Genomic DNA, 11,309 nt, shown 5'->3' with positions numbered 1-11,309 from the left:
ACAAACTCCAACTCCAAATCCTAGTCACTTCACTAGGAATATTCTGCTCTGATAATTCCTCAAGTGATTTGACACAAATGATATGGTCATATAAAGGCAAAATAAATAAGTCTTTACAAAGTGAGGAGAATTTAAACTAGTGAGTAATGTGATCCCTTGAAATCACTTGTGGACACCTGTCATACTTTAACAAGCCTTTGGAAGATGCTGAGCAGCCAAGAAACAACTGCAGTGGGGCAGAAGGGAAAGCTACTTAAGTTGTGTTGTCTTCAGTTAGTATTTTCTGCATATCATCACTTTGATATACTCATCTCTGGATTTCTTAATAATTTAGAAAACTGCAGCAAAGCAATTTGTTGAAGATTGCACAATAAAAGAAGTATTGATCATGATTCTAACCTATTATCCCTATCAGATAACCCTTTTCCTTCTGGATATAATTTTGAATTTAAAGTCAGAACTATTAATTTGGATATATTCAGGAGATTATTCAAAGTGTTTATAGGAGGAATGCCTGGCATATACGAAGTAAGTGATTGCCAACTATTTTCCCTTAGCTCTTTTGCCTACTGTTTTCACTTATTATGACACTAAATTCTAATCTGACATAAAGTGGTTTGGGGTGTTTCTGAGACAATGAAAATAATACTTATCTAAAGCATATATATTTGTGAATCAGTAAGGGTTTCTCTGTACCCACCAAATCCCATAACCTACAGTTAATCTCTCTTCATATAGAAATATCACAACGAGGTTCAAAAATGATCAAAGGATTTTTATTCCTATGTGGAAGGCAATATAGTTGGAGCCAATGGCTCTTCTAGTAACCTTTATACCATAAGCATCAAAATGAACACAGTTTAAAGGAAGAAAGAGAAGGATATAAAGGTGAGTGACCAAGGTCATGACCTCTTAGAAAAGAATCAAAGACAGAACACAGCTTTCCGATTCCCAGCTAAGGTCCCAATCCATCTCCATAGCAAATACTTTTCCTTTTGTCTTACTCTTTAATACGTACTTTACTATTTTAATTTCATGTAAGAAGCTAATGGTCTTACTGGTTTTTATTTCTGTTTAAAATACCAAATAAGTATGAAGTTGTATAAACCATGTGATCCTACACTACTAAAAAGCTCCAATATTCTGACAGAGTAGTAATTTAAAAATAAAAGTATTTGGGAATTCTTAGGATTGCTAACCTTTAATAGAGGGACACAGCTAAAACCACCAAGCAATTAATGCATTGTTTCTTTCAGGCAATTAGTCACATGGTACAGAGATTAAGCATATACTAACAATGAGCATTGGAGGAGATCCAAATTAGTTCATGAGGGCTTGCTTCCGTCTTAAATGGTAAATCTAATAGGATACAGCATAGTCATTGTATTATTCCACAAACTTTGTTCACATTGAGTAACATAGAAGGATGCAAGTAGCTTTCAATACATTTACTAAAAGTAATCATTTAATTAAATACTTTTTGCAAAATCAGTCCTGAGAAAGCAGACAAAGAAGGACAGTAATAATACTTATATTGATTTTAATATGGGATTATTTCTTTTTCCAGACTCTCATCAAACTAAATGGAGTATGTTTTTTTTTCATCTTATAATAAATAAGGCTGTTAATTTACAGTCATAGGTTTAGATTCAGCAGAATAAAATTCTACTACATCTGGAAAGAGCTAGAATATGCTCAATCATATTCTTAACACAGTTTGACACTGTCACCCATGGAAACCAGTGGGAGCCATTCTAGTTACTTTGTTGGATGAGATCTCTGAATGCTTTTGGACATTTGGAGCAGGCCTAAAAAATAGAGGTGCACACTAGAAATAAACAAAATATAGTTCTAGGTTTTTCTTTCATACTCTAAGGTGCAACTTATTAATTCAAAGTTGAGACTGCTAAGAGACAAAGACAGGCAACTTTACAAATTGAAACCACTTTCCCCTAAAAATGTACTTACTCCATTATTTTACTTTAAACTAGTAAATCTGTTTCCTAAATACTCTATTGTGAGCAAAGACATAGAAAGGGATATCTTTATAGTGGGTTTAAAAGACAATTACCTAGATCTACTCATTATTCTCAATCAAAATTTGATATTATTTTCTAAATATGAAGAGATGTGTTCAAAAAATCATAATAGTTGATAAGCCAGTTTTATCTATACACTGGATAATAAATTATGAGTTCATATCTAGTTCCCTTATGAGTGGCAACATTCCGACTAGCCGTAAGGAGAATGGATTGAAGTAAATTGATGGGCAGCACAATTTCCCAATATCATTCCTTTTCCTAAAAGGCATATGGTAGTCTCATGACATTTGTCTGCATCTCATCTAACACATACAAATACGAGAAAGAAAATTCTCCCTGTAAAAATACATTGTATTCTGCAACTGGACAGTGACTAACATCCTCTACCTGCAGTTATATACAGAATATTTGGTCTTAATATCAGAGGATTGTGCTCTCTCCATACCCACGCTGCCTTTCAGAATAGGCAGGACAAGTTTGATGCCCTAATGGGGTATTCTCTGCTTGAAGATCCAGAGTTCCCATACTTTCATTAACTTGACATTGATACAAAGTGCCTTTCATTCTGCCAGTTCTTTATAAAACTATTTGTTCATTGCACACCTTGTTAAGGGCTGACCCACATGAAATAAAAGTAGGAGCTATTTAGTTAGATCAAGCAATAGAAGAGTCTCATTTCTAAGGATTTAAGATTATAACTTTCGTAATGGTCCATGTTGAGAGGAAAGCCTGAGTGACCGAGCAGTTAAAAGTGCATCATAATGCAAATGCATAGAGGATCATAGTGAAGATTACTAGACTAACCTTAATTCTGCCTTCTTTACCCTTGAAGTGCTTAACTTCAAAGCATTATTTTTCTTCTAATGTAGGCGTTTGGCAGTTGCAGTATTTCATAGACTGGCAAGCCAAAGAGAACTATTATAATGATCTAATTTGACCTCCTATACAAAACAGGACACAACGTCACTTTCTGCTTTTACTTTGAGCCAATTAACTGGTGTGTGACTAAGCATAACATTCAAAGGCATTCATTTTTTCACTTGAGAATTTCAAGAGATGGAGAATCCATTAGCTTTCTTGCTGGTATGTTCCAACAGTTAATCACTACCTCTGTTTAAAAAATGTATGCTTCATTGCCTATCTGAATGGTTTCACGTTTTCAGCTTCCAGCTATGGGCAATTCAGATCTTTTGTCTTCAGACTAAAGATTCCTTTATTCACTTGCTGGTTTCTGTCCATTAAGTTAAGTAAGTGTCTCAGTCCTTGTAATCAAATCATCCTAATGCATTCTTGTTGAGGAAGTCAAATAGCTTGCGCTTTTAAAGTCTCTCATTGTAAAACACTTCCTGCAGCCCTACAAAAAATCTTGAAGCTCCTTTCTGCTCCTTAAATTTTTTCTTTCATCCTTTTCAGAACATAGGAACCAAAACTGCGTGCTGTATTTCAACAGCAAAAGAGAGACTGATATCAACCACAAGTTCATCAACAGCAACCATACTCTTATCACTTCCCTATCTCAGCTTACCCATACATTTTTTTTTGGGGGGGTGTACAAAAATTACGCAGCCTCTTAAAGTAAATCCATCCAACAACAAGCCTGCTGCCACCAATAGTAAAAGTACAATCAGAAGGTAATGGGTCCACTTTACCATGGGACCTCCCACTGGTTTAAAACCAGGATCCCTTGTGGAAACACCAGGTGTTCCTCCAAGGATGCGCTTACTAGTTCAAGCTAGGGGGGACACCACTGGTACTGCTGCCTTTACCAGACCTCTGGCAGTCTAGCCTTAGGTTTCACCTTCCTACTTCTGCATTGTTTTCCTTCTATACCTTAGCTTTTCCCTTTTTGTTTCTCTTCTTATTTCTTCTCTGCTTGAGGACCATTCGGGGCTGCCAGCTAAAACTCCATCTTCTGCAGCACTCATAAAGCTGTGAGGCCAAACCATCAGCCAACAATGGCATCTTAAACAGCTGTAGTGCCAGCGCAAAGCCGTTGTATACAAGAGTTGCCTGAAGGACACGTATGAAGTTTGTTCTTCTGAAGAAAAAAGGCTGTAAGCAAGAGTAAGACCCAGAAGATCTTCAGCTTCTGTTTCTGTTTGCTATTATTTTATGTATGCCTGTCATTAGAAGGTGATTAGAAGGAAGCTAGTCTGAATAACTGACATTAGAATTAATTCGTTCTCCAGAACAGTTAACGGTGCCTTTAATACAACCAATGACAGTTCAGGAAAGAGAAGTGTATAAAGAAGTTATTCCTTCTTTTCTGTGCTTCTAATGACCAGTTAGGAAGGTTGCATGGCAGTCTGTGGGGCTGAGAAAGATAAAAAGCCAAATCTTAATTCCTTAATATTGTATGACACCAGAATAATCCTTTTAGCTTTCTAGGCTTATTTATTTCCTCAACAAGAATCAAAAACTTCTACCATTATCTAAACCTTTGTTATTCTTGAACAGGTTACTATCAATGATATTTAGCAGTTCTGACAGAGCACTGAGCTTTTTTGCCTCTAGAGTAAATCCAGCTCAGTTCAAATATTTTTCCGTGGTTATGCTTTTTTCAGTGATGTGTTTTCCAGTGATCTTTAATGACTTCACTGTTAGATGAGATCAGTTCTGAATTCTACTTTCATTATCATAAAAAATTGTTACCAGATTCAATATTCAGATTCAATGGTGAGATCAAAAATGCAAGTGTTAACAGGCTAAAATCCTTCTGATCTCTTTGTGGGAAAGTGCTGATGAAAGCCTGAAATGTGCAAAGTAGAACAGTCAGTGAAAGTGTTCTCCATTCTAAAATTCACACTTTTTTAAAACATGAAACTTGATGGCTATTAGCAAATGTGCAGAAAACCCGATGACCTTTAAATAAAATATCATACAGAGAGCCACACTACTTGCTCACTTGTACAAAGTTGTCCACCTCTCTTTACGCAGGTGAATGCCAAAATATGCTCAATTGCTTAGAAAGACATCCAGAAATAAAAGTATCTGCAATCAACTAATGAAGAAAGTAGCTGTATCACCTAGAAGCAGGCAAGCTGTCTGCTTCTCCTCTACTTGTGGCATTTTGTGAGTGGTTTATAAATGCAGAATTCTTGTCATTCAGTCTCAGCTACAGAATTTCAAGCATTTTATGTAGCATGGACAAAGCTCCATTTCTTCCTGTTGTTGTGCCCTGTGCAGCTGACTGACATGAAAATATCAAAGCAGATATTGCTTTTAGTTTACCTATAGAGTATTACATAATAAAAACAGCAATGGAGAATTTAATGACCTATTTTTGCTGTAAACAATAAACATCTAATTTTCAGGAATAACAAAACATGAAGTAGACAAAGAATGAGCCATAGAGATAGCTGTGAGGTGACTGATTTTTCAATTATAGCCTCTCTGTAATTGTGAAGGACAGTTTCCAATAAACAAACACAAGTAAAAGGCTTAAGGTTTTTGACAAAACAAATACATCATAGTAAGCAGTACTTGTTTACATTTGGCAAGCACGTCTTCTTTCAGAAAATGCCATGTCCAAAAATTCACATTTGAATAAAAATCAGGTTTGCATAGCTATGACAAGATTCACGATAACTTGGTAACCACAACTCCACCTCAAAGAAGTGTTAAATTGTTCTGCTTTGCCCATTCTCACACCAGCAGATCATTCATCCAAAATTTTGTTTGCCCTACTTATACAAACAAACTGGCCATCACATAAATAATTGACAGAATGGCAGTCTCCTCTATTAACTGCCTACTGAAAGACTGCCTCGACCATGAAACATGGACAAAACTGAAATCACCATGCTCAACTTATAGGACCAGATGGCATACTTGATCTGTAAATAAAAAATACACCTGACTTGTGAATGAGAAATCTGTTCTTTTTTGACATACCAGGCATGAGGAAGCTGTTATACTCTTGTGTACCACTTGTTTCTTAGGAGCATGTTTGTAACATTTGCAGGTCTGCAATACAAACAGGAATCAAACACAGAAACAGCTCTTGCCCAGTGAATATTAACTAATTCACCAAAATGCCTTTTATTCCTCCGATAAAAAGTAAATAAATATGCAGGCTAAATTGAATGTGTAACTTTTGTTCATTTGATACTATCTCTACCTAGGATGAAGGTAAATATAGGTATTTGGATCCTGGGACCTCTCACGTGTGCTCAGTATCTTCTTTCCATTGCATGCTGTGGATGACAGTAAACATTACTGCTAAGCCTGTGGCATTTGGTAGCTTCAGCACCAGATTTCAGGATTGTAACTGAGAGGATGAGAGGATGGTGAGGATATAGGGAAGAAATTGAGAAAACAAGTAAAGAAATGGAGTCCAAACTCCAAACCATGAAGAAATATGTAAAAAAAAAAAGGGTGGGAGAGGGAAGATAGAGGCAGAGAGACAGTCAAACAGGGACAGTAATAGGGCATGCAAAATTATGCAAGTTACAGATAGACCTGACTATTTTGTTCAGAAACAAAAAGAATATGGAGTGACTTGTGCACGCAGAGCATGAACTGTGGTGTTCACAGAGCCACATCTCTTAACTATCACACCACAAATGCATATATACATGACTGTAGATAAACATATCACAAGGTACACCAGCATTAATTTGAAAGAAAAGCATGTAATCAAGTTGCTTTTCTACTTAGAATACAGTACTATTAAATTAAATTTTAGAGATTAGGTTCTCTAGAGAGGACTTATGTCCCTTTTGACACAAGTACAAACTATGAGTGCTGTTCAATCTTTCAGATGGCAAAGATGGCCTCTCACCAACTCTTTCTGTTCGCATAGCTTAGCCAGGGTTTGTGCTGCCAGCCTCCATCATCTATGCTCTTCTCCTCCTCATTTGTGTCTACTATTCCCTCTTTTGTGGGGATACTTGAAAATACAGAAGTGGGTAAGTGATGCAAAAACATGACTAACTCACGCGCAAATTTTTGCTGGGAAATTTGCCAGGTTGCCATGGGAAACACACACTGCAAGGAGCATCTGCTCCCTGACTGTCCTCCTCTGTCCTAGCACATTCACTTACATTCTGCGGAGGCTTACATAGACATTTGGGAATAAGATAACAGGCTCTGTGACTCCCTCTCGCTAACATTGGACTTTTGTATCTTCACTTTTTTTTGCCTGCTCAGCCTGATGAAATCTGAGCCATGAAAAGTGAAGGCAGAAAATCTATGTCCTTGTATGATGACCATTTCTGCAAGACCAAAACACAACTGGAATACATGAAAACCAACTGTAATATTAGGATGTTTGTATCGCTGCTTGTAACTCATACAGTTTATAAACCTAACCATCACAAATACTCAAGAACCCACTGACAATATACATTTTAAAACCAGTCTTTTAAAACCACTTAGAACACATTAGGTGCAAACCTTCAGCCTTTCCTCTATGCTGTCTCCCATGTCTAACACATGGTTGCAGAAAGTGGCACTTGTCATTCTTCGCTCCTTTTACATTTTCTAAATAACCAGGCGCATCCTACAAAGGGCTCTTTTCCCCCAACAGACATCCCTGCAATGCAAACAGGCTGGAAATAGTCTGTTGATTTAACAGTTCCATCGTACCTACAGTCTGGTTCATCAGATAGGAAAACAGCAAAACCACTTCAAAGCCCAAACATTAATATCTGTGTTAGCTGGGTACAGGGTGATTTCATAGGAAGAGTGTTTCAGTCAGATACATGGCCAGAACACTTTTCCCTCTTGGTTACACTTTCTCTGCAGAAGAGTATTTTCCAGTAGATTGAAAAAATACCTGTTTTGGGCAACTGACATGACTACATGTATTAGCCCACATGCGTGCTAGTGGAGATGTCTTTTCTTATTCTTATGCTTTACTTTCAATAATATACATTTTCAGTCCCAGGTCTTTTCAAAGGAAATTTCTGTGACCTTTACCTTGTCTTTTATTTCCAAAACCTAGTGCAACATACTCCGATACAGACCTGTCACCAGCACTTGAGATGACTTATAGACTCCTCTGCTACTTTTCATCATACTGCCCATGAGATGTATAGGCTACGTGTTCAAAGGTACACATTAGACAAGCAGGTTTCATCAAAAGCTTGGATTCTCATGTGACATTGGTTTCTATTTCTTGTCCACTTTAACCACTCAGCAAAAGTAGTCACAGGGAAATGTGTTGTCTCACATAGAGTAGTTTAAATAAGCCACTTATTAGCAGCTGTTTAAACTGCACCTCAATTTTATTATTATTACCTGGAACTGCTAATTTGTAATGTTTACTCCTGCTGCATACTGTATACTCTTTTTAATATTATCTATAGCATTTTCAACTTGGCAGTGTTGCAGCACTTCCACACGGAAATAAGGAAGTCTCTCTCTGTTTGCAAGCACACGAAACAGCACTGCCAAATTCAGACCACAGAGCAAATACCTGGGATATCATACGTGACAAAAAAATATGACACAGTTAGGCAGTAACAATGCTTTATTTTTCATTTTCCACAATTCATAGTTAACATATCTGGATATTGAACATTTTTAGTGTCTCGGTGAGAGTTACTAACAATAAAATTTGAAATATGCAGTACACATTCAGTAGTAGCCTGTGACACAGAAAAGCCGAGAGAAAAAATGGATAGCCATACCTTTGCTATGGTAACACGCTTTTCTCTATCAGAAGCTTAATTCTTATCACTCACATTACAGCACAACCTGGCCCTAGATATCAAGTGTATCCATACTGTGCCAGACGCTGTAAAGATGGAGCAGAAACACAGAGCTTAATAAAACAAAGAGGCATAACGTGGATTGAGAGTAGCCCTGTGGAGAAGGGCTTGGGGGAGCTGGTGGATGAGCTCAACATGAGCCAGCAATGAGCACTTGCAGCTCAGAAAGGCAACTGTACACTGGGCCACACCAAAACGTGTGTGAACTGGGCCTGTGTATCCTGGGCCACATCAAAAGAAGTGGTTGAGGAAGGTGGTTCACCCCCTCTACTCTGCTTTCTTGAGTCCTCACCTGGAGCACTGCATTCAGTTCTACAATCCTCAGCACAGGAAGGACATCAATCCATTAAAGCGAGTCCAGAGGAGGGCCACAAAGATGATCAGAGGGCTGGAGCACAGCCCGGATGAGGAAAGGCTGAGAGAGTTGGGGTTCTTTAGCCTGAAGGCTCCAGGGAGAGCTTATAGCAGCCTCTCAATACTTAAAGGGGGCCTACAGGAAAGATGGGGAGGGGATCTTTATCAGGGAGTGCAGTGGTAGGAAGAGGGGTAATGGTTTTAAGCTGAAAGAGGGGAGATTTAGATTAGATATTAGGAAGAAAATTTATACTGTGAGGGTACGGAGGCACCAGAACGAGTTGTCCAGAGATATCATGGAAGCCCTATCCCTGGTGGTGTTCAGCACCATGGTGGATGGGTCTTCCGAGCAACGTGACCTAGTGACAGGTGTCCCTGCCCATGGCAGGGGGGCTGGAACTGGACGATCTTTAAGGTCCCTTCCAGTCCAAATCATTCTATGATTCTATGAACATGCTGGTCGGCACAGTAGATTCAGCAGCTATGTTTCTCAAGATTAATAAGGGTATCACAGGAGTGTCCGAGGCACTGTCAAAGAAGTAAACAGCACTTTATGAAATTGTAAAAGGGAAGCTCCTTTCACTCTGGGGAGAATTCTTGTACAGGTTTCAGGAATATTTAAAAGACCTAAGACAGTTTTGCCTTCTGAATGAAAACCACCAATGTTACTACAAATAAAGGCTAGTGGTTTCAAGCACCCAATCAAAATATAGACTTCCATTTCACTGTATTTAAAAGTGGCTAGAAAAAAAAGATACCTTTTAATAATAATTTAAAAAAGATAGAATGACCCAGCTAGAGAGCAATTCACTACGTATATTAGCGTATTATAAAAAAAAAGTCATGGATATGACTCAGGAAAGGGCAAGAGTTACCCTCCTGATGAAAATACCTTCTACATTGCTCCCAGATGATGATTACACTACTCCAGTAACTTGTTTACATAACATCAGCGACTAAGTAGAGCAGGTTCTGGGAGGCAGCCACGTTTCCCTCTGTAACACACAAGGGTAATGCTGTGAAAAGCCAGACTCAATAATCAATGCCAGTTTGATTATTAAGTAAGGTTATTAATGGTTGGACTAGATGATCCAGTAGGTCCTTTTCAACCTAGTAATTCTATGATTCTAAGGGATTGTTCAATGTGACGCCAGGCATGCAGGGGATCGCTCCACCTAGTGTATGTGCAACTTCCAGTACAATTCACAAAGGCTATATACAGTCAAAGCATACAAATTCATCACTTTTCCTCGAACAGCTATGCCTATTATAATCAGTTTCCAGAATTTATTTACATAAGTTTCCTCCCCTTGGTGCACTCGGTCTGCCCTCTGGGGGTCTTCTTCAGGGATCTCTGGATGAAGACCACAGGTCTTCCTTAAAGCTGTACTTTTCAACTCTCCTTGCGCATGCTTTTAGTCTCCTTGGGCACCTCTTCATGGCTGCATCGGGTCCTAGCTGGTTCTTTCTTTTTTTTCTTATCGTTGCACTAGTCCTTGTTGTCTGGCTTAATTAGATACAGTCACATTCTTTCCCATTCTTTCTAACTGAAGTCTTGTTGAAATTCCTTATTTAAGGGTAAGTATCCAGGCACAGGATGGCTAAAAGTTATTATTCAAGCCAATCCTATATTTTAGTTCTAAAATCACAAAAACTATACATAATATTCAAATATATAATATGTTAGTAACTTACAACAAATCATTGACAGGCTGAGAGAGCTGAGGTTGGCAGCCTGGAGAAGGCTTTAAGATCTTATAGTGACCTTCCAGTACCTGAAGGGAGCTACAGGAAAGCCGGAGAAGGACTGTTTACAAGCAGCGATAAGGGGAATGGCTTCAAATCAGAGGGGGGAAGATTTAGATTAGATATTACGAATAATATTACTTCCCAGTACCGGAAGCAGCAACAAGAAAGCTGGGGAGGAACAGTTCACAAAGATTTGTGGTGATAGGACTAGGGAGAATGAATTTAAAACAAAGCAGCAAGATTTAGATCGGACATTAAGAAGAAATTCTTCACCATGACAGCGGTGAGGCCCTGGCACAGGTTGCCCAGGGAAGCAGGTGTGGCTGCCCCACCCCTGAAGGTGTTCAAGGCCAGGTTGGATGGGGCCTTGGGCAGCCTGATCTGGTGGGAGGTGTTCCCGCCCATGGCAGGGTGTATTAGTGTATTATAAAAAAAAATCATGGATATG

Source organism: Cuculus canorus, chromosome 2, assembly GCF_017976375.1.
Source record: "Cuculus canorus isolate bCucCan1 chromosome 2, bCucCan1.pri, whole genome shotgun sequence".
NCBI classification, from domain to species: Eukaryota; Metazoa; Chordata; class Aves; order Cuculiformes; family Cuculidae; genus Cuculus; species Cuculus canorus.
The sequence above is the reverse complement of the archived record's forward strand: the minus strand, read 5'-3'. Positions refer to the sequence as shown.